General features: G+C 42.7%; 1 long non-coding RNA gene across 1 annotated transcript; it reads left to right on the forward strand.

The window, feature by feature from the left end:
* Window positions 1-3,350: 3,350 nt before the first annotated feature.
* LOC122053975 lies at window positions 3,351-4,287 on the forward strand. Its single transcript, XR_006132479.1, has 3 exons — window positions 3,351-3,891; window positions 3,978-4,042; window positions 4,230-4,287. It is a non-coding gene; the product is annotated as an uncharacterized LOC122053975 (long non-coding RNA).
* Window positions 4,288-23,014: the final 18,727 nt, after the last annotated feature.

Below are 23,014 nucleotides of genomic sequence, written 5' to 3' on the forward strand. Positions count from 1 at the left end.
TTTAGAATAACAATGGATTCATCAAATGTGAATACAACATATAAGGGTGTGTTTGGTTAGGGTTTATCCTTACTAATCTTAGTTATCCATCTAAGTTTATCAATAAAAATCTTATTTGATTTAGGTAATCGACTATTCCTGAGTAATGATCCATGGTCGATACATCATCAAAAAGGCATGCAACCTGGAATCAGAAAACTTTAAAAAAGTGAGGTTTTTCTTAATTATGGGTTAATGGAATTTTTTGACCAAAAAATATTATTTATACTTTGGGATAAAAATACCCTTAAATTTTTTATAACAAAATTTTTATTTTAAAATATAAAAAATAAATAAATAAAATAAAAATATGTGATATTATATATATATATAGGAAAGTAAAAAAATATTAAAAACTCATAAAGTTAAAAAAAATAAAAAAAAAAAGAGAAAAAAATGTAAGATTTAAAAAAGAAAAAAACCATAAAGTAAAAAGAAATACGTAATATTCAAAAAAAAGGAAAAAATATATGAAATTAAAAAAACATAAATTTAAATAATAATAATAATATTTGATTTTGTAACGTAAGGTAATATAGTAAAATATTAAATTAGGTTATATATTAAAATCTCTAAATAAATAAGTTTTTATTACATTATCTAGGTTGAATCAAACAATATTAGGGTTTTGGGTGAGTATATAATTTTACATAATTTTTTAAAAATTATAAATTAAAATCACTTAATTTTCATTTATTTATATTATCATTTTTATTTAATATGTCAATTTAAAAATATATATTAACAATCGATATATGGATATATACTTATTATATTATTAATTTTATTTTAAATTTTAAAATAATGAATGATATATTTTTAAACAATTCTAAAGATAAGAACAAGTCAAATGAAAAATAAGTGATCAATCTCTAAACATTTATATATGATATGTTAGATATGGATGATAAAGTTACACAAATCATTCTCTTCTATGTCTATTAAAAAATTTAAATGATATTTTAGATATAGATGAAAATCTCAAACAAATTAATCTTTTTTGCTTAAACATTGCATGATATAGATAATATTGTTATAGTGCACACACTCATTTCCTCTTCTTTACTAATCATAGTGCACACACTCATCTCCACATTGAATCTTAGAAAGTCTTCCTCATTATTTTTCTTTGCATTCATTTTACTTCTCAATTCTCATAGTCCAATGTATGTATGGATATGGCATAAACAATGTGAAATTGACTTCAAGTGTACATAAACTAAGCCATATTATCTTTCCTGATTGTTTTGTATTTCGTGCTACATATCTGCTTATCAAGTTGAGAGGGAGGCATTCAAAGGTGGTCAGGGACCTAGCATCTAGGAAGAATTTGTAAAAATTCTAGGCACTCAATGTATAACTTTACTTATTTATTTCTAAAATTGAAGTTATATTGTGAAATGGATTTGATTTGTTTGTCGTAAGTGTAGCTATAATTCCAGGTAATGCAACTAGTGATGTTACAGTGATGAGTATCATCATTTCAAGGTAAATATTGACTTATTTTTTTGGAAAAAATTAAAATTATTGTTATCCAAGACAACTAAAATGCAAATAGATTTTATCTTTTCCTTAAGTGTTTCTTGAGTTTTATCGTATAGGAAGATATTGACATCATGAAGGAGCACAATTTTGATGCTTATTGATTCTCAATCTCTAGGAGTAGAATTTTATTAAGTAATGGAAAGATATAATTCTTTTTCAATATCTTACATTAGGTTACCTTTTTAAATATACTAATAATTTGTTATTCCTTTTATTTTGTAATTGGAACGGGAGGTATGAACTGGAAAGGTGTAGATTATTATGATAGGTTAATTGATAATTTAATACTAAAAGATAATTTTAGAAATTAACCATGATATATATGTTTGGTCTTTTTTCTTTTAACTAATAGATAATATTTTCATTTTACATATTTTATATTTTTTAAATATTTTATTTTTATTTTTTATTAGGTATTACTCCATATGTATATCTCTATCACTACGTGTAACGACCCGACCCTTCGGCACCTCGGGCGGCTCAACTAACGACCCATTTGGCGGCCCCTTGGGCGGCCCAACTGGCGACCTTTTATGAGCCAAAGGGTCGTCAGTCGACGACATAAGAGACCACCTAAGGGACCGCCAAGGGGCCGCTAGTTGAACCGCCCAAGGGACCGAGGGGTCAGGTCGTTACACTACGATCTTCTATTGACACATAAATATTCTATTTTTATTTTTCCAAAGATAGTGAAAGTAGTAGAGTAGAATAATTACTCATAGTATTGAAATTGAATATGATTATTGTAATCTAAGAATTTCTAATGTCACATATCCAAAGATCTTATGTATATTTGATTTAGTATTTAATCATTTTGTTTAGGGATGAGTTTGTAGATTATGTTGAGTTTTGTTTTGAGAGATATCGTGATAGGGTGAAAAATTGGTTCACATTCAATGAGCCAAGAATCGTGATAACTCTAGGTTATGATACTGACTTTCATGCCCCTGAAGGACCTATTGGTAGTAAATTTGGAGAGAACTCAACTACATAACCTTACGTTGTAGCTTATAATCTAATCTTACCTCATGCTACAACAGTGAATAGATATCATGAGAAGTATCAAGTAATGTATTCTCAACATGTTTTATATAGTAATGCATTGTCAACAAGTTTTATAATAATGTATTTCATTATCACATTATACATAATTTGAAAATTCTCTTTTCGTCAAATTACCAAACTCATTTAGGCTGCGTTTGGTAGGGTGTAATCTGCCTTGTAATGTAATCCAGATTACATTACTAGGTTGATTATTTTGTTTGGTTTCATTTTTAACTTATAATATAATGTAATCTGGATTACAAAATGCAATGAAGTTTTGTAATCTGGATTACAAAACAAACACATTGTAATCCGATTACATTACGAGGTCATCTTTTAACAAAAATTTGAATGTCAAATATACCCCTAGTCTGTCGCCACCCATCTTCGCCCACCGCCACTGCCACCGCCCACCACGACCCCCTGGCGGCTGACTACCAGCAGGGCACCTACGACCACTACCAGATTCTTTCTCTAGATTCTGGTGGTAAAATACCAGAAAATAGGCGAATATTAATAAGGGAATTTTCCGGAATTTTTAGAAATTTTTCGGGAATTTTTCGGAGCTCGTATGGACGAGTTTACGGGGATAAAACGGGGTTCCGGGAAAGCCTGTTTGGGCTACCCCATTTAAGCGAGGAAATGTTTATTTCTTAAAATTCCTTTTTCTTTTTATTTTGTTTTCTCTTTTTCTTTAATTCCTCCTCTTCTTTCCCCGCACACCCGACGCCGAACCTCGCGCGCCGAGTTTCCATTCTTCTCCCGATCCCTCTGCCCTAACCACCTCGAGACAGTTCCTCTTCTCTTCTTCTTTCCTCTCCCTCGCGTCCGATCACAGCTGACACTGATGCCTTAGCCTTCCTCTACGCCGAACCTTTCCTCTTTCTCCTTCCTCGTGACGGCCATCTCCACTACTGCTAGCCGACGCGGATCACCGACCCTAGCGCCACACCGATGCTTCTGCCCTAGCCACCTTGCGCCGCCACCACAGTCGACGCCGCCCGGAGAAGTGCCGACGGTCTCCCCTTCTGTGCTGAGCCCTATCTCCGATCGCCGGGCAGAGCAGGTTTCTTGCTTCTACCTTAGCTCTGTGCCCTAGCGTCCGACATCTCCTGGTACAGCCGAGTCTTCCTCTCGCACGAAATCAGCACAGCAGTGCCCTTTCGCCACTGTCCTTGTGCCCTAGCACCGGTCGGCCAGCCGTCAAGTGCTAGCAGCAACTTTGACGGATCCTAGGTCATCACAGGCAGTAGGAGGGAAGAGGTAATATGTATGATTGTTGATTTGGGATCTTATGTTGGATTTGTTGGCTGATAACAGTGGTATTTGTCACTGATTTCTCACAGCAGCTTCTCCGAATCTCGGCAGTAAGTTCTTTAGGATTTGAGCAGTGTTGAGGCATCAGAAAATTTGGGTAAGGTTTGTGTTAAGTTAAATACTGCATTTGGTGAGGTTGGGTTAATTGGATCTGGCTAAGTTGTGGCGTTACTGGTGGTTCACTTGATTTCGTTTTGAGGGTTTTGCTCTAATTTAGGGTTAAAGAAATTTATTTAGCTATTTATAGGAATTTAGCTAAATAATTGTATATCTATTGGATACAGGACTTTGACGCGAGACGAGTATCTCGACGTTAGATTTGGACCAGATTGGATATTCCTATTGGAGGCGGGTACTTTTAACTTATTGTCTTTGATATGCTTAGTAATGAAAATAATATGTTGCATTAATTGTGTTTCCTATTTGTTTCGGTTAATCACTGCCCAATACATGTTACCTGTTTGATTGATTGTTTGTTTCCATCTCGTATTGATCTTGTACCCGATCTATCATGCTCATGGGTAGTGATATAACCATGTTTCACATGTTCAGGACCTAGGTTTGATACCTTTTTGATCAGTATGTCTTGATTTGATCTATTCACTATGGTGCCCATTGTTATATGCCCAGAGGTTGGTTTAGTATATTACCATGCTTAGTGGCATGCACCATTTGTATGATCGCATGCTGTGCGATAGATTGCTCCATAATTGTCGAGCACTTTTCGGTGCTCCGTTGTGACGCTTATGGGTAGCGTGACACAGCGTGGTAGCCGGCTCCACTGGCCCGCTCATGGGTAGTGTGACGCAGTGTGTAGCACGTTAGAGATTCCTCCCGTCATAGCGTCGGGAGATGAGAGCGTTCGCTCCCCATTTATGATTTGAGGTAGAATCGTGTGTACTCGATAGCATCCGTCCACCGGTCACCATCGTGGGTAGTGATGCAGAGTGCGGTTGTCACTCTCACCCACTTGGTCCCACTTTTGTTGTGAGTTGGCGTTAGGGGTGACCATGACATTGGCATCATATGCATTTATTGTTTGTGATTGTGATTGTTGCATTTATATCTGCGTATTGTTTGGATACCTATGTTTGACGTGCATACTTCTATACCTTCGGACTATTTGTCCTTATACCGGGTCCTGGTTAGTATAGATTCTCTCCTTTTGCATTTATCTTTATTTTTATCGGAGACTGCATGATTGGTTCTAGGTGTTATTTCTTTACTTTGCATATCATTTGCTGAGTGTTGGACTCACCCCGCCTCCATTGTTGTTATTTTCAGGTTGATGCTGTCCGGAGGGAGTTCCAGTCGCTAGTCCTCACTGCACGTAGTGCTAGATCCCTGCAGACCTCGAGGGTTTATTTACCATTTGGTTTGATTTTTTTTATTTGCTTATGTGTGTACTTGGTTATTTGGATACTTGGACATCGTATGTTTTTCTTTTGATATTGATGGATGTTCTATTCAATATGTTTTTACTACATGCCTGCCTGGACGGCAGAAGAGGTGAGTTTCGTCGGATTTGAGCTTTACGAGTGTAGTTGAGTAGGGTGGATTTCGAGTCAGAGTACTAATGTTTTGTGGTTACTATTATTAACTGCGTGGTTGTGACAGCCAGAGGCTGAATATCTATATAAACTGCGTGGTGATTGTTTTAATTTGTTGTTATTATTCCAGCCGCATGTGGCTGAGGTATTTAGTGCTTGTAGAAAGTTTCAGATTGTCCACCGTACAGGGGAGATGCTGCCGAAATTTTCTCGGACAGGGACTCCTCTGGGGCGTGACAATTTAGTGGTATCAGAGCCAAGTTTTACGATCGTTGTTTTCGTATTTTAGATATTTGGGATAACCTGATACCTATTGATATGGTATCAGAGCGCCAAGTTTGGCGATACTTGTTGGATTTTTGTATTTTGGATTTTCAAGATTTATCTGATACCAATTTATTTGGTATCAGAGCGGGTTATGATACCTGCTTTTGGTGTTCTGGAGATTTATCGGATACCTGTTGTGGGTATTTTGGATATTTGGGTTAGCCATGTTTGTGAGTCAGACTGGGCATTTTTGGATTTTCGATATGGTTATGTTTCAGATTTTCATTTCGGATTTATTTGGATTTCCGGCGATATTCTCGTTCAGAATTTTGAGGTCAAAAGTTAGGGACTGGACAGCGACGGAACATCTCCAGACAGCAAATAGGTATGATGTTTATTTTATGATAGTTATGACATGTATTAGCACTTTATCTTTAGTACCTGTCTCGTTGCTGTAGCCCATATTACATGTGATGGGTTAGCCACTGATCTTGCTCGACCCTAATAGAGATCAAGGATTATAGTCTCTGGTGATTTTATATATTTTACCACCAGTAGTTTTAGCTTTTGTTACTACTAGTTGGTTAGGAGATGGAGGCACTTACCAGCCTCTGCTATTGTTAGCTGGCTAATGGATGATACCTACATATTCCTGTTGACTTAGCCAGTGGAGTTTTTATACTCATATCTTTTGGATATTAAGGTACCCGATACGATGAAAATTGGTCATTTGGGAAGTATCATATTTGATCATTGTTGAGAATGGTTTGAGGTTGAGGGATATTGTGAGATCATATATTGTGATGTGTTGATTTCTAATGATTTATGAGAGTAAATGTTATGTGGTTGTTTGATGATCTATTAGTGGATAACTATTTTGATGATCTATTATTTGGGTTGTCGTTGATGGTAACATAGTGAGTGTCATGTATGATATTCACAGGTTTGATGATTATAGTTGGTAATCAGATTATAATCGGGTGCTAGAGAGTTTACGGTTGAGTGTACTTATGGATTTTAATAAATCTGGTTAGTTGTGGTTAGTTAACAGGATGATAAAGTTGATATTTGCTTCCTCTGATATTGGACTATGTGGATAAATAATGATTTGATGTTTGGAATATTAATTTGCTCTCATGGGGAGTAGAGACTTATTCATCTGATATTATGTGGGCTGATATTTTTGAGGATAAAAATAAAAGTGTCTTGATGTTCTTGAATTCTGACTTTATCTTTTGGGTCGTACACATTTATACATATGATTATTGTGGGTTTCTAGTAGATTATACCCGAGTGGATAGGCATACATGTCTGATTGTTTATTGGAGGTATTTGTCAATTAAAAACTATGTTGTGGAATGTGCACATATGTTTGAGTGTTTCATTGGAGGTATTTTATCGATTTAATCTGAGTTGTGATATGTGCAGATGCGTTTGGTGTAATATTTGATGTATCTTGTTTATTATATTTGATTTGTGGATGCACTTGTGTCTATTAGGCTTTGTTGGAAGTATTACGTTGATTATACTCTTGGCATAGGTGTATATATACCAGGTGAGATTGTTTGAGGTGTATTGTTGATTATACCTATGTTGATATATGCACACGGGTTTGCTAGGTATTGTTGGAGGTGGTATCACATTGATTTATACCTGTGCTATGAGTGTGTTTGGTGTGTACAAATTGGAGGATTATGTCGATTATACATATGTTGTGTGTACATGTGTACCAGGTGTTTGGTGGGTAGCATCATGATGATTCTACCTATGTTGAATGTAGAATGCTGAGAGTCTACATTATGTTATTGGTTGTATAACCCTGTCAACTAATTCTCCTATTAGTGGGTGACCAACCCACTAGGATGATGATAGAGTTGACTATGGATTTGATTTGTTTACTAGGTTGTTTATACCTTTGGCTGACCATAGTGATATGTGGTTGAGTGATCTCGTGCAGCCTCTAGTTGGATAGTTAGGTGCCTTGGACACTTATGGATCGTTTGTGGTGGAGCGGAGTTCCCACATATACATATTTCGGATTGCTTGTAGCGGAGCATTGCTCCCATATCTATTGCTGATACATGTTATAGATTATTTGTAGTGGAGTGTTACTCCTACATATTGAGGATTTCTTGTGGTAGAGCGTTGCTCCCACATATGTGGTATTTTCTGTGATGGAGCGTTGCTCTCACACTGGAGGATCTATGCTTAGATGATTTATATCGTTGGTGATCATATTTCAGACTTATTGTCAGGGATCTTATGGTTAGAAGGTTTGTGATACAGACATTATGCATCTTGGTTTTATCATTAAGGCTTGCAGAACCTTAGATATTTTCTTAGACTAGATGATTTTGGTATTTCGAGGATGTTTAGATCAGTTTTCATTGTCTTTGTTGACGGTGTTGTGATCTATTTCGGATCCACGGTGAGTTACGCACTTCATCTTTGCATAGTTCTAGAGATGCTTTGACTGAAACGTCTAGATGTGAAGATCAGTAGTGCGTATTTTGGTTGTCTTCTGTGAGATGTTTGAGACACACGGTCATCAGTAGGAGTATACCGGGGTTCCACAGGAGATCGAGGTTGTTACCGTTGGGAGTAGACGGAGTCTATAGAAGAGGCTCGCAACTTCCTTTGTTTGGCCCGATATTTCCAGGGATATGTTGAGGGTTTCTCACGGATTACTATGCTACTTACACGCCTGACCTGGAAAGGCGCGAAGTTCACTTGGACTAAGGATGACAAGACCAGCTTCTAGGAGCTGAAGCGGAGGCTAGTGTCGGCTCCGATTTTGGCTTTACCTTCTGGAGAGGATGGATATGTCCTCTACACCGACGCATCTATTCAGGGTTTGAACGCTGTTCTGATGCAGCACGATATGGTAGTCTCCTATGGTTCTCGTCGATTGAAGGAACATGAGAAGAACTACCCTGTACATGATCTAGAGCAAGTCGTCATTATTTTTGCCATGAAGATTTGGCGATATTATTTATATGGCGTTACATTTGAGATTCTCACTGACCATAAGAGTCTCAAATATCTGTTTACTTGGAAGGAACTTAATCTACGACGGAGAAGATGGATGGAGTTCCTGAAGGATTATGATTGTACCATTAGCTATCACCCGGGGAGAGCTAATGTGGTTGCCGATGCGCTTAGCAGGAAGTCCGGAGGGACTTTAGCTTGCCACCGAGTTGTGGTCACAGACTTGATTTAAGGTTCCTCCGATTTGGGCCTTGAGTGGTAAGGACAGACAGAGCAGGGTACTCTGGTTACCATGGGTGCTCAGTCGTTGATCAGGACGAGGATACGAGAGCCCTAGGTTGTTGATCAGTATTTGCAATTTATTTACAGCCAGATAGCTTCCGGGCAGCAGATCGAGTTCACACGAGACGAGGAGTGTGTTATATACTTCCGAGACAGATTATGCGTACCTCAGTCTCATCCGGTCTTACAGGAGCTACTTCAGGAGGCTCACCGTTCTCGATTTGCGATCTATCCAGGTGGGACCCGTATGTATCGAGACTTGAGGCGTTCCTACTGGTGGAACGACATGAGGAAAGACGTCGCGGATTTTGTATCTAGATGTCTTGTCTGTCAGCAGGTGAAGGCTGAACACCAGAGACCTGCAGGGTTACTTCAGCGGATTCCTATTCCTGAATGTAAGTGGGATCACATTACTATGGACTTTGTCGTAGGTTTGCCGAGGACATGACGAGGCCATGACGCGATTTGGGTAATTGTTGATTGATTAACCAAATCCGCGTACTCGTTAGTGATCCGGAAGACTGATTTCCTGGATCGATTGGTAGATCTGTTTTGCCGGGAGATTATCAGACTACATGGTGTTCCGTTGAGTATCATCTCGGATAGAGATCCACGGTTCACGTCTTGTTTTTGACAGAGTCTGCAGTAGGCCTTGGGCACGCAGCTCTGTTTCGGTACAGCTGTCCATCCTCAGACAGATGGATAGTCAAAGCGGACCATTTAGACTCTAGAGGACTTGCTGAGATCGTGTGTATTGGATTTTTGAGGCAGTTGGAAGGACCATCTGCCATTGGTAGAGTTCGCCTACAACAACAGCTTTCATTCGGCTATCCAGATGGCACCGTTTGAGGCGTTGTATGGTAGACCTTGTCGGACACCCGTCCTCTGGGATGAGGATGGAGAGGCCCAGTTGTTGGGACCTCATAGAGTTCAGCAGGATGCAGAGTTGGTCCGTACTATCAGACGGAGGATGTCAGAGGCGCAGGATCGCCAGAAGAGTTATCCTGATCGGAGACGCAAACCACTAGAGTTCTCTGTTGGCGACCATGTATTTCTACGAGTTTCACCCACGAAAGGGGTGAAGAGGTTTGGCCTCAGAGGTAAGCTGGCTCCGCGGTATATTGGCCCTTTCGAGATCTTGGAGAGGATCAGAGCGATAGCTTACCGACTGGCACTACCACCGTCCCTGTCAGGCATTCATGATATATTCCACGTATCGATGCTGAGAAGATACGTACATGACCCGACACATGTGATGGCAGATATTCCAGTTCCAGTCAGCTTGACATTACTTATGAGGAGGTTCCGGTACGGATTCTCGACCGGAAAGAGCGTCAGTTGCGGAACAAGACTATCTGGCTGATTAAAGTCGGATGACAGCATCATTCAGACGAGGAGGCTACTTGGGAGCTTGAGGATACTATCCGAGCTCGGTATCCCCATCTTTTGACGTGAGGTATGTGATTCAGTTTACCGTTCAACATTTATACTTTCTATATCGGTTGTTAGTACTTGCTGATGGTAGATAACGAAATTTGGGGACCAAATTTTTATTAGTGGGGGAGAATGTAAAATACCGAAAAATAGGCGAATAATAATAAGGGAATTTTCGAAATTTTTAGAAATTTTTCGGGAATTTTTCGGAGCTCGTATGGACGAGTTTACGGGGATAAAACGGGGTTCCGGGAAAGCCTGTTTGGGCTACCCCATTTAAGCGAGAAAATGTTTATTTCTTAAAATTCCTTTTTCTTTTTATTTTGTTTTCTCTTTTTCTTTAATTCCTCCTCTTCTTTCCCCGCACACCCGACGCCGAACATCGCGCGCCGAGTTTCCCTTCTTCTCCCGATCCCTCTGCCCTAACCACCTCGAGACAGTTCCTCTTCTCTTCTTCTTTTCTCTCCCTCGCGTCCGATCACAGCCGACACTGATGCCTTAGCCTTCCTCTACGCCGAACCTTTCCTCTTTCTCCTTCCTCGCGACGGCCATCTCCACTGCCGCCAGCCGACGCGGATCACAGACCCTAGCGCCACACCGATGCTTCTGCCCTAGCCAGCTTGCGCCGCCACCACAGTCGACGCCGCCCGGAGAAGTGCCGAAGGTCGCCCCTTCTGTGTCGAGCACTATCTCCGATCGCCGAGCAGAGCAGTGCCCTTTCGCCACTGTCCTTGTGCCCTATCACCTGTCGGCCAGCCGTCAAGTGCTAGCAGCAACTTTGACGGATCCTAGGTCATCACAGGCAGTAGGAGGGAAGAGGTAATATGTATGAATGTTGATTTGGGATCTTATGTTGGATTTGTTGGCTGATAACAGTGGTATTTGTCACTGATTTCTCACAGCAGCTTCTCCGAATCTCGGTAGTAAGTTCTTCAGGATTTGAGCAGTGTTGAGGCATCAGAAAATTTGGGTAAGGTTTGTGTTAAGTTAAATACTGCATTTGGTGAGGTTGGGTTAATTGGATCAGGCTAAGTTGTGGCTTTACTGGTGGTTCACTTGATTTCGTTTTGAGGGTTTTGCCCTAATTTAGGGTTAAAGAAATTTATTTAGCTATTTATAGGAATTTAGCTAAATAATTGTATATCTATTGGATACAGGACTTTGACGCGAGACGAGTATCTCGACGTTAGATTTGGACCAGATTGGATATTCCTATTGGAGGCGGGTACTTTTGACTTATTGTCTTTGATATGCTTAGTAATGAAAATAATATGTTGCATTCATTGTGTTTCCTATTTGTTTCGGTTAATCACTGCCCAATACATGTTACCTGTTTGATTGATTGTTTGTTTCCATCTCGTATTGATCTTGTACCCGATCTATCATGCTCATGGGTAGTGATATAACCATGTTTCACATGTTCAGGACCTAAGTTTGATACCTTTTTGATCAGTATGTCTTGATTTGATCTATTCACATTGGTGCCCATTGTTATATGCCCAAAGGTTGGTTTAGTATATTACCATGCTTAGTGACATGCACCATTTGCATGATCGCATGCTGTGCGATAGATTGCTCCATTATTGTCGAGCACTTTGCCGGTTTTCATCAACATCGCTCGTTGTGGCCGTGGGTAGCATGACACGTAGTACGTCTTGACTCTTAGGTGCTCCGTTGATCCGCTCGGGGGTAGTGTGACGCGCGTTAGAGATTCCTCCCTTCATAGCGTCGGAGATGAGAGCATTGCGCTCCCCATTTATGATTTGGTGTTGGAGGCTACGACAGCATCCGTCCACTCGGTCACTCATCGGGGGTAGTGGTCGTCATAGCCCTACCCACTTGGTCCCACTTTTGTTGTGAGTTGGCTGGTGGTGACCATGACATTGGCATCATTTGCATGATGCATTTATTGTTGTGATTGTGATTGTTGCATTTATATCTGCGTATCCTATGTTTGACATGCATCTGGTCTTCTATACCTTTGGTTGTTTGTCCTTATCAGGTCCTTGTTAGTATGATTCTCTCCTGTCGGTTTGCATTTATCTTTATTTTTATCAGTACGCATGATTAGTGCTAGGTGTTATTTCTTTACTTTGCATATCAATTGTACTGAGTGTTGGACTCACCCGCCTCCATTGTTGTTATTTTCGAGTTGATCTTGTCGGGAGGAGTTCGATCGCTAGTCCTCACTTGCGTGCTAGATCCTACCTCGAGGGTTTATTTACCATTTGGTTTGGTTTTTATTTGCTTATGTGTGTACTTGGTTATTTGGATACTTGGACATCGTATGTTTTCTTTTGATATTGATGGATGTTCTATTCGATATGTTTTTACTACATGCCTGCCTGTGTCGGATTTGAGCTTTCTGAGTGTAGTTGAGTAGGGTGGATTTGGAGTCTATGGTTTGTGGTTACTATTATTAACTGCGTGGTTGTGAATGAATATCTATATAAGCTGCGTGGTGATTGTTTTAATTTGTTGTTATTATTCCAGGAGGTATTTAGTGCTTGTAGAAAGTTTGATTGTCCACCGTGGGCACGTGGCGCTCTCTGGGACTCCGATGTGATCTCCGGCTAGTCTCACGAAGCTCCGCGAACCTGCACAGAAGTCGGGCCGGTGACCCTCCGACGCTCAAGTCGTAAGCAAGTGGTGGAAAAAGTAGCTCAAAGCTTGTAGAACGCGTACCTCCGGCTCTTTATATAGAGCGGTGAAAGAGCTTCTACATGCCCACCGAGGCGCGTCCATGCCCGTACCTCGGTATGTGTTTGTCGAAAGCTTACCTAACAGGATACCCCGTTGTCGGACTAGGAGTATGGCTTAGCCATACGACTTGGCATTGTCAGATGTTCTGTCCTATTTACCCACCGCCGGGCGTCCATCCGTACGGCTAGGAATTCCTACGGCGCGCGCCCTACCTTCTCTTAGGCCTTCCGCTCGGTCATTATTTACAGTTTCATTGAGCGTCGGAACCCCGATCCCTGTCAGGGCGCCTTTTACTATCAGATGTTTACTGGTAGACCGATCGGCTTGCCCTTTTCTCATGAGTCCGGTCGGCTCACCCTTCTTCGACTGACCACCTGGACTTTTGACCTCCACGTGGCGTTGACCCCTCGTTAGGTGGTCCCGGGCTCTTACCACCGGATCACTTGCCTTCCCCTCGAGTCTAGTCGAAGGAGGCGAAGTCCGACTGACTGGACTGCCGATCTGACTGAGCAATGATCACTACATTAGGCCGCTCGGCCAGGCATAGGGATACTCATCCGTTCGGTGGTATCTTGTTCGTGCCTTGTGCTTAATAGATAATCTTTTCCTTTCCTTCAACTTTTGTTTTGGCAAGAAATTTTTCTCTCGTCATAACTAAAGTGTTCTTTAAAACTCCTCCGCTCGGCACCACGCTCTGTTAGACTAAAGTCGATTGTCTTTAATAACGTCTTTCATCATGCGACTGAGCAGCCGCTCGGCATGAGAACGCCCTTTGTTGGTATGGTAATTATCTTTAGTTCTCATTGACCAATTTTTGCTTTGTGCCTTACCCCCAAAGGGGTTTTCCGTATATTTTTGATAAGCGAGTCGCTCAGCCGTATGTTGGTCTTAACAACCAGGCTATCGTTGATTGTATCATGTGAGTGGCTATCCGCTCGGACGTTTATAGACGCCGGCTCGTCTCTCGATATTTAACGTCGGAGCTCGACGGTCTTCCGCTCGGACGTTTATAGACGCCGGCTCGTCTTTCGATATTTAACGTCGGAGCTCGACGGTCTTCCACTCGGACGTTTATAGACGCCGGCTCGTCTCTCGATTTGTCGGAGCTCGGCGGTCTTCCACTCGGGCGTTTATAGACACGCTCGTCTCTCGATATTTAACGCCGGGCTCGGCGGTCTTCCGCCGGACGTTTATATCGTCTCTCGATATTTAACGTCGGCTCGGCGTTCTTCCGCGTTTATAAACGGCGGCTCGTCTCTCGATATTTAACGTCGAGCTCGGCGGTCTTCCGCCGGCGTTTATAGACGGCTCGTCTCGATATTTAACGTCCGGAGCTCGGCGGTCTTCCGCTCGAGCGTTTATACGCCGGCGTCTCGATATTTAACGTCCGGCTCAGCGGTCTTCGCTCGGGCGTTTATAGGCGCCGCTCGTCTCTCGATATTTAACGTGAGCTCGGCGGTCTTCGCTTCGGACGTTTATCGTCGGCTCGTCTCTCAATATTTACCGCGAGCTCGGCGGTCTTCCTTCGGACGTTTATAGACGCGGCTCGTCTCGATATTTAACGTCGGAGCTCGACGGTCTTCCGCTTGGACATTTATAGACACCGGCTCGTCTCTCGATATTTAACGTCGGAGCTCGACGGTCTTCCGCTCGGACGTTTATAGACGCCGGCTCGTCTCTCGATATTTAACGTCGGAGCTCGCCGGTCTTCCGCTCGGACGTTTATAGACGCCGGCTCGTCTCTCGATATTTAACGTCGGAGCTCGACGGTCTTCCGCTCGGACGTTTATAGACGCCGGCTCGTGTCTCGATATTTAACGTCGGAGCTCGACGGCCTTTACGGCTAACTTCGATACTGCCGATCGGCGGAACCCTTGGCCATCCTTTGAATTAATTTCGCTTCCTACATTACAAGGACATAGGCGACCGAAATGTATATAAATTTACATTTAGCGCACCTTTCACCCAGCTCGGATAACGTACTCCCGGCCGAACGGCTCGGGGTCTTCTTCGTCGAGCGCTTGGCTCGGATAACATACTCCCGGCCGAACGGCTCGGGGTCTTCTTCGTCGACTGCTTGGCTCAGATACTGTACTCCTGGCCGAACGGCTCGGGGCCTTCATTGTCGAGCCTTTGGCTCGGATACTATACCTCCGGCCGAACGGCTCAAGCATTCGTCGTCGAGAGCTTGGCTCGGTTATTATACCTCCAGCCGAACGGCTCGGGGCCTTCTTCGTCGAGCGCTTGGCTCGGATATTATACCTCCGGCCGAATGGCTCGGGGCTTTCGTTCGGAAAATTACGATGAATTCTATGCCTGAAAGAAACTATATCTGAAAGACTAACCTGCCGATCAACATAAGATCTGACTCAATTTCTCAACTCCCGAATACCCGTGGAGTGAGGTGGATACAATGTACTCATCGAAATTTATCAAGGCCAGGAGGATGGCGAAACTCCCCGGTCGGTCCTCCATGGCCGCTCGGCCCACCAGAGGTGGAGGCGGCCTGCTACGTTATCCTTTTACTTGAGCCTTCTGCTCCCGTTGCTCCACGAGCCTTCGTCATCGGGCGCTTGGCTCGGATACTATACCTCCAGTTGAACGGCTCGAGGCCTTCTTCATCGAGCGCTTGGCTCGGTTATTATACCTCCGGTCGAATGGCTCGGGGCCTTCGGCCTTGAGTGCTTGGCTCGAATCTTATACACCATGAAGATAGGCCGCTCGGCCGATAACGCCAATTGCGCACATTATAACATTTTGCCTTCTGCATTTCAAATATACAACCAAACGGAAAATATACAGCACATATTATATTGGTGCACCTTTCACCCTGACCCGGATAGGCTGGAGATAATTTGCGCTTCATGGTGGATCCAAGTGTCAATCCATCTTCATCCGCTCGGCAGCTCGTCCACCCAACTCCCTCGTATGCGGTCGATTCATCGCCTGACATCAAACTCCCGCTCTTGAGGTTCCAGAAGGAGGGGCTTACTATAAGTTGAATTCGGGAGATGAAGTATCTGCTTTTGAAGGAAATGGGACTGTGGCAGTCGGTGCTTCCACTCGGGAGAAGCGTCCGCTCGGAGAGCCTTGCCTTTTCTGTTGTCCCGTATTGGTATTTCATCTGACGAAGATCCCCGATTGCGATTCACTGCGGGCGTCGAGAATAGGGCCAGCGGAATAGCCGGTGGTGTTTCCTTGACCACCGGCGTTGCTTGCTTCTCCGCCATTTGTTGCTTTCTATTTTGCTCCTGGCGTGGCGGCCCTCCACTCGATCAGGCGTCGAGTTCCTCCGTGGAAAGCGTCACCGTGTATCGTCCGGCCTCGTCCATTGTTTCCGTTCGGATGCGGAGCGTTCTCACGACGAAATTGATCTTGTCAGAATCTTTGAATCAGCGGACTGGCGCTCTCTCGGGTTCTTGATGTAGATCTCGGCTAGTCTCACGAAGCTCGTGAACTGTCGGGCGGAAAGGGTTCCGTGGCGACCCTCCGGCCAAGTCGGGTAAGCAAGTGGTGGAAAAAGTAGCTCCAAAGCTTGTAGAACGCGTACCTCCGTGAAGTCTACGGCTCTTTATATAGGCGGTGAAAGAGCTTCTACATGCCTACGTAGTCCATACCTCGGTATGTGTTTGTCGAGCTTACGGCGTCATGCATCCCATCGCGCCTTGATGGGACAACAGACACCATTGTCGGACTATGAGTATGGCAGCCATACGACTTGTGTCGTGAGATGTTCTGTCCCTATTTACCGTCGGCGGGGCGTCCATCCGGCCGGCTAGACGAATAGCGCCGTCCGGAAGGCTTTAATTCCCTGCGCCGGCCGGGCGGCGCGCCCATTACGTCCTGCCTTCTCTTAGGCCTTCCGCTCGGTCATTATTTACTGTTTCATTGAGCGTCGAAACCCCGATCCCTGTCAGGGCGCCTTTTACTATCAGATGTTTACTGGTAGACCGATCGGCTTGCCCTTTTCTCATGAGTCCGGTCGGCTCACCCTTCTTCGACGGACCACCTGGCCTTTTGACCTCCACGTGGCGTTGACCCCTCGTTAGGGGGTCCCGGGCTCTTACCACCGGATCCACTAGGCTGATTATTTTGTTTGGTTTCATTTTTAACTTGTAATATAATGTAATTTGGATTACAAAATGCAATGAAGTTTTGTAATCTAGATTACAAAACAAACACATTGTAATCCGATTACATTACGAGGTCATCTTTTAACAAAAATTTGAATGTCAAATATACCCCTAGTCTGTCGCCGCCACTACGACCGGCGGCGGCCGACGACCGGCGGCGGCCGGCGATCGATGACCACCGGCGACCGGCGATCGATGACCGCCGACGGTCGGGGACCGCCGGGCGGCCAGCAACCGCCGGGTGGCCAGCGACCACCGACAACCTGTAAAATACTGAAAAATAGGCGAATATTAATAAGAAATTTTTCCAGAATTTCTAGAAATTTTCTGGAAATTTTTCGGAGCTCGTAAGACGAGTTTTGAGGGGATCAATTTCGGGTTCGGATTAAGCCTGTTTGAGATACTCGTTTAATGAAGGAAATGTTTTATTTATAAAAACCTTTTCCTTTTCTTTTTATTTCCCCCAAAACGCCGATCCCGACTCTTCTACCTCTCTTCCCCGACGCGACCTCTCTTCTTCCTCTCTCTAGTCTCTTGCGGATGACTCACCGGCACCGATCCACACTGTCGCGTCTTCGCCGCCGACCAGGGGTACGGTTGCCGGGTTGTCCTCCTCAGCCGGTGGTGTTCCCGTGACCTCGAGGTCGTGGGATCGACTCACGGTGCCGCCCAAATTGCTGGATCTTTTCTTTATCTTCTTCTCTTCTCCCAAGCGCCGAGTTTGCTTCGCTGCCACCGACCTAGCGCTGCCGCCGGCCTTCCTCAGCCCTAGAGCCTTCCCTCCGATCGTCGAGCAGAGCCTCTGCCCTAGCGGTGACAGCCGGCCACCAGGTTCTGCCGAGCACTAGATTTCCACTGATGGGTTCTTTCTTCACCCATCACAGCAACCATTTCATCTTTGGTTTCGGCTCCGAGAGCAAGAGTCTCTCAAGCATTCGGCAGTGGGTTTTCCGGATCATGAGCCAACAGTAGGGTGTTATTGGTTAGATGCACAATTTGCCAAAGAGGAAGCCATTGACACCGTTTTAGGTAAGACATGGTTGATATTAGATTTTTGAAAGTGATGTTGTGCAAATTGGCGTAGTTTGTTTTGGCAGTAACATCTCTTAGGGTTAATCACTTTGCTCTACGGCAGATCTTATCCGACAGTGACCTAATAGTTGGGCATTCAGTTTTGGGGCTTGTTGATTTATTGCAGCGATCTTGCTTCAGTTGAGGATTGAAAAAAAAGGAGGTTACTAAGGTTAGTTTCCATGTTGAGCACTAATCCGATCAAAGAATATTGTGGAGTTGGTTATGAAGTGATTTAGGTACGTTTTGATACATGGTAAATTATAGTTCATGTTTCGAACTTGATATTAGTTAGGTATTATTATTTTGTTGTAGGTTGGTTAGGGTTTTATCCTAATTTAACCTTAAGGATTTTATTTAGCCATTCATTTGAATATTAGCTAACGAGTATCTCGGAGTCAGATTAGACCTTTCTATTTTCGGAGGCGGGTACTTTTGACTTATTGTCTTTGATATGCTTAGTAATGAAAATAATATGTTGCATTAATTGTGTTTCCTATTTGTTTCGGTTAATCACTGCCCAATACATGTTACCTGTTTGATTGATTGTTTGTTTGCATCTCGTATTGATCTTGTACCGATCTATCATGCTCATGGGTAGTGATATAACCATGTTTCACATGTTCAGGACCTAGGTTTGATACCTTTTTGATCAGTACGTCTTAATTTGATCTATTCACTATGGTGCCCATTGTTATATGCCCAGAGGTTGGTTTAGTATATTACCATGCTTAGTGACATGCACCATTTGCATGATCGCATGTTGTGCGATAGATTGCTCCATTATTGTCGAGCACTTTGCCAGTTTTCATCACTGTTCGGTGCTCCGTTGTGACGCTCATGGGTAGCGTGACACAGCGTGGTAGCACGTCAGTTTGACTCTTCCGGTGCTCCGTTGATCCGCTCATGGGTAGTGTGACGCAGCGTGTAGCACGTTAGAGATTCCTCCCCGTCATAGTGTACCGGGAGATGAGAGCATTGCGCTCCCCCATTTATGATTTGGGGTAGGAGTACGTGTGTACTCCGACAGCATCCCGTCCATTCAGTCACTCATCAGGGGTAGTGATGCAGAGTGCACGGTTGTCACAGCCCTACCCACTTGGTCCCACTTTTGTTGTGAGTTGGCTGACTGGCGTCAGGGGTGACCATGACATTGGCATCATATGCATGATGCATTTATTGTTTGTGATTGTGTTTGCTGCATTTATATGCTGCATATTGTTTGGATACCTATGTTTGACATGCATACAGGTCTTCTATACCTTTCAGACTGTTTGTCCTTATACCGGGTCCTGGTTAGTACAGATTCTCTCCTGTCTTCTTCGGTTTGCATTTACCTTTATTTTTATCGCATGATTAGTGCTAGGTGTTATTTCTTTACTTTGCATATCAATTGTACCTGTTGAGTGTTGGACTCACCCGCCTCCATTGTTGGTTGATGCTGTAGGAGGGAGTTCCAGTCGCTAGTCCTCACAGCACGTAGTGCTAGATCTCTGCAGACCTCGATGGTTTATATATCGTTTAGTTTTGTTTTGCATTTATTGATTATGTGTGGACTTGGTTTGTTTGGATACTTGGTTGTTGTATGGATTTTTGTGATGATGATGAATTTTTATTCGATGTGTTTTTTTTACTACGTGCCTGCCTGGACGGAAGAAGAGGTGAGTTCGTCGGTTTTGAGCTTTACGAGTGTAGTTGAGTAAGGTGGTTTTTGAGTCAGAGTATTACTACTTTGTTTGATTATATATAACTGCGTGGTGATGTTTTATTTTGTTGTTATTATTCCAGCCGCCTGTGGCTGAGGTATTTGTGAGATGTAGAAAAGTTTCAGATTGTCCACCGTACAGGGGAGATGCTGTCGAAATTTTCTCGGACAGGGACTCCTCTGGGGCGTGACACAACCAGCGCCGGCCGGCGACTCCGATGACCGACGGCGGCCACCGCAAGCTCCGACAGAGATGTAGCGCCCACCGATAGAAGTCGTAGGATATTTTTGCCATTTTATAATAATACGAATTACATTGCTTATAAAAATAATGGATACCAAACAAAAGAATGTAATTATCTTTGTAATCAAAGATTACATACATTTCATTACCAAACGTAGTAATGTAATCAAGATTACATTACATTATATTACAAATTTGATTATATTACAAGTTCAATTACATTACACCCAACCAAACGTAATCTTAAAAATTGCAATATCATTGCTTTTATAATGAATTAGGAAAACTTATCTCATGAAAGATTTTGGTACATGTAAGCTACAAATGCAAACAATAATAAAAATATTTTATTTTCTTATTCAGAAGGAGCAACAAGGAAAAATTAGAATTCTTCTAGATTTTATTTGGTACGAACCTCACACGTACTCTGATAATGATACAACTATGACTCAAAGAGCTATCGATTTTCACATCGGATGGTAATACTGATTGCAAGCTTGATTTCCAAAACCTACCTATTAATTATGATTACCCTTTTTGACATACTCTAATTTTTTTTTTTCAAATTCCTTCACCCTCTGACATATGGATACTATCTTGGATCCATTCAAGACATAGTTAAAGAAAGAGTGTCAGAATTTCCTAATGATGAAGTGGAGTTGATTAAAGGCTCATATTGTCACGCCCCAAGGAGTCCCTGTCCGAAGAAATTTCGGCAACACCTCCCCTGTACTGCGGACAATCTGAAACTTTCTACAATCACTATATACCTCAGCCACATGCGGCTGGAATAATAACATGTAAATAAACCATCACCACGCAGTTTATATAGAAACAAACAAAACAGTAATAAGATGACTCGAAAACAACCCTACTCAACTACACTCGTAAAGCTCAAATCCGATTTTTCCTACTCCACTACACTCATAAAACACAAATCCGACAAACTCACCTCTTCTGTAGTAGAACAAAACCAAATCATACCAAAATCCATCGACAAATATAATCCATACAAGCTCCAAGTATCTAAACAATACAAGATCAAACATAATCTAAAACATAAAATCAAAAGATAAGTAAACAGTCTTGTGGCTGCAGGGGACTAGCACTACGTGCAGTGGGGACTAGCGACTGGAACTGCTTCGAACAGCCTCAACCTGAAAATATAACAACAATGGAGGCGGGGTGAGTCCAACACTCAGTAAGTACAACTGATATACAAAATAAAGTAAATAACAGACAACACTAATCATGCGTACAGTCTCCTGAATACGAGAAGGATAAATGCAACTGGAACAGAAACAGGAGAAAACTGTACTAACCAGGATCAAGGTAAAAAGATATCTGGGTCGTCAGACCGAGAGTGTCATAACCCTGTATGCATGTCAATCATATGCATCCAAATAAATGCAGCAAGTAAATGCAGCAAACACAAACAATAAATGCATCATGCATATGATGCCAATGACATGGTCACCGGTCGACCCTCTCACACAATGGTGAGTCAGTGGTTAGGTCAGTGACAGTGCACTCGACATCACTTGTCACGATGAGTGACCGAGGACGGGATCTTTGTCATACATAGTCCTACCCCAAATCATAAATGGGGGCGCAATGCTCTCATCTCCAGTACATGATGACGGGGCGACTACCACGCTGAGTCACACTACCCATGAGCGGACCAGAGGAGACAAACAAAGCGCTGCTACCACACGGCTACACTAAACCAGCGGAGCCAAGCAGAGCGACTCCGCCTCAGACCAACGGAGCCAGACAGCAGAACCGCCACACACCTGTCCGATATACCACTAACCCATGAGTGGTGGTGTGTACATAGACGATGTGCTCACAATAATGGAGCAGACAATCGCACAGCATGCAATCATGCAAAATGATACATGACACTAAACATGACAATATCACAAATAGCATAGCATGCTCTATACATATGTATAAGATGTGTACTACAAGATAACGAATCAAATAGAAGGTACACAAACAGATAGGGTATCAAATAAACCCTAGGTTCTGAACATAATATATCATATGGTTGGGTCACTACCTAAAGCATGTATGGTCAGATAAATAATAACATGCAGTGCATAATAAGTAAACAAGCAACATGTAACAGATCATGTAGTGACCAACCGGAACAAATGGAAAACACAATCATTGCTATATGTTAAACACTTTATTATGCATATCAAAAGACATAAGTCAAAGTACCCGCCTCCAATAAAGTGGTCCAATCTGGTAATCAAGATACTCGTCGAGATACCGTCCCGAATCAAAGTCCTGTGTCGAACATATAGACATATTTTATTTAGCTACAATTCAAATGAATTTAAATAGCTTAATAAAATCCACGAAACTAAATCAGGGAAAACCCTAATTAACATAACCAATTACCTACCCAAAATTAAATCTAACCATTGACTAAGGTTAATGGTCTTAACCCTAATCGTTCCATTAGATTCATTTAAAACCAACTCAATCTACAACAAGGATCCGCCATCAATGTATCATCCTATAACCAAATTAGGTACGTATCAATTCATACATAAAACACATTTTCACCTCAAATCACCGCTGGAGAAGATTCGCTGTTGCAGCACAGTAGACGAAGTTGCTGCCAATAATCCTATCCGGAGCGAGGTGGAACCGTTGCCTAGCAAGTCAACCCTTCCAAAAC

Source organism: Zingiber officinale, chromosome 3A (assembly GCF_018446385.1).
Source record: "Zingiber officinale cultivar Zhangliang chromosome 3A, Zo_v1.1, whole genome shotgun sequence".
Lineage (NCBI taxonomy): Eukaryota > Viridiplantae > Streptophyta > Magnoliopsida > Zingiberales > Zingiberaceae > Zingiber > Zingiber officinale.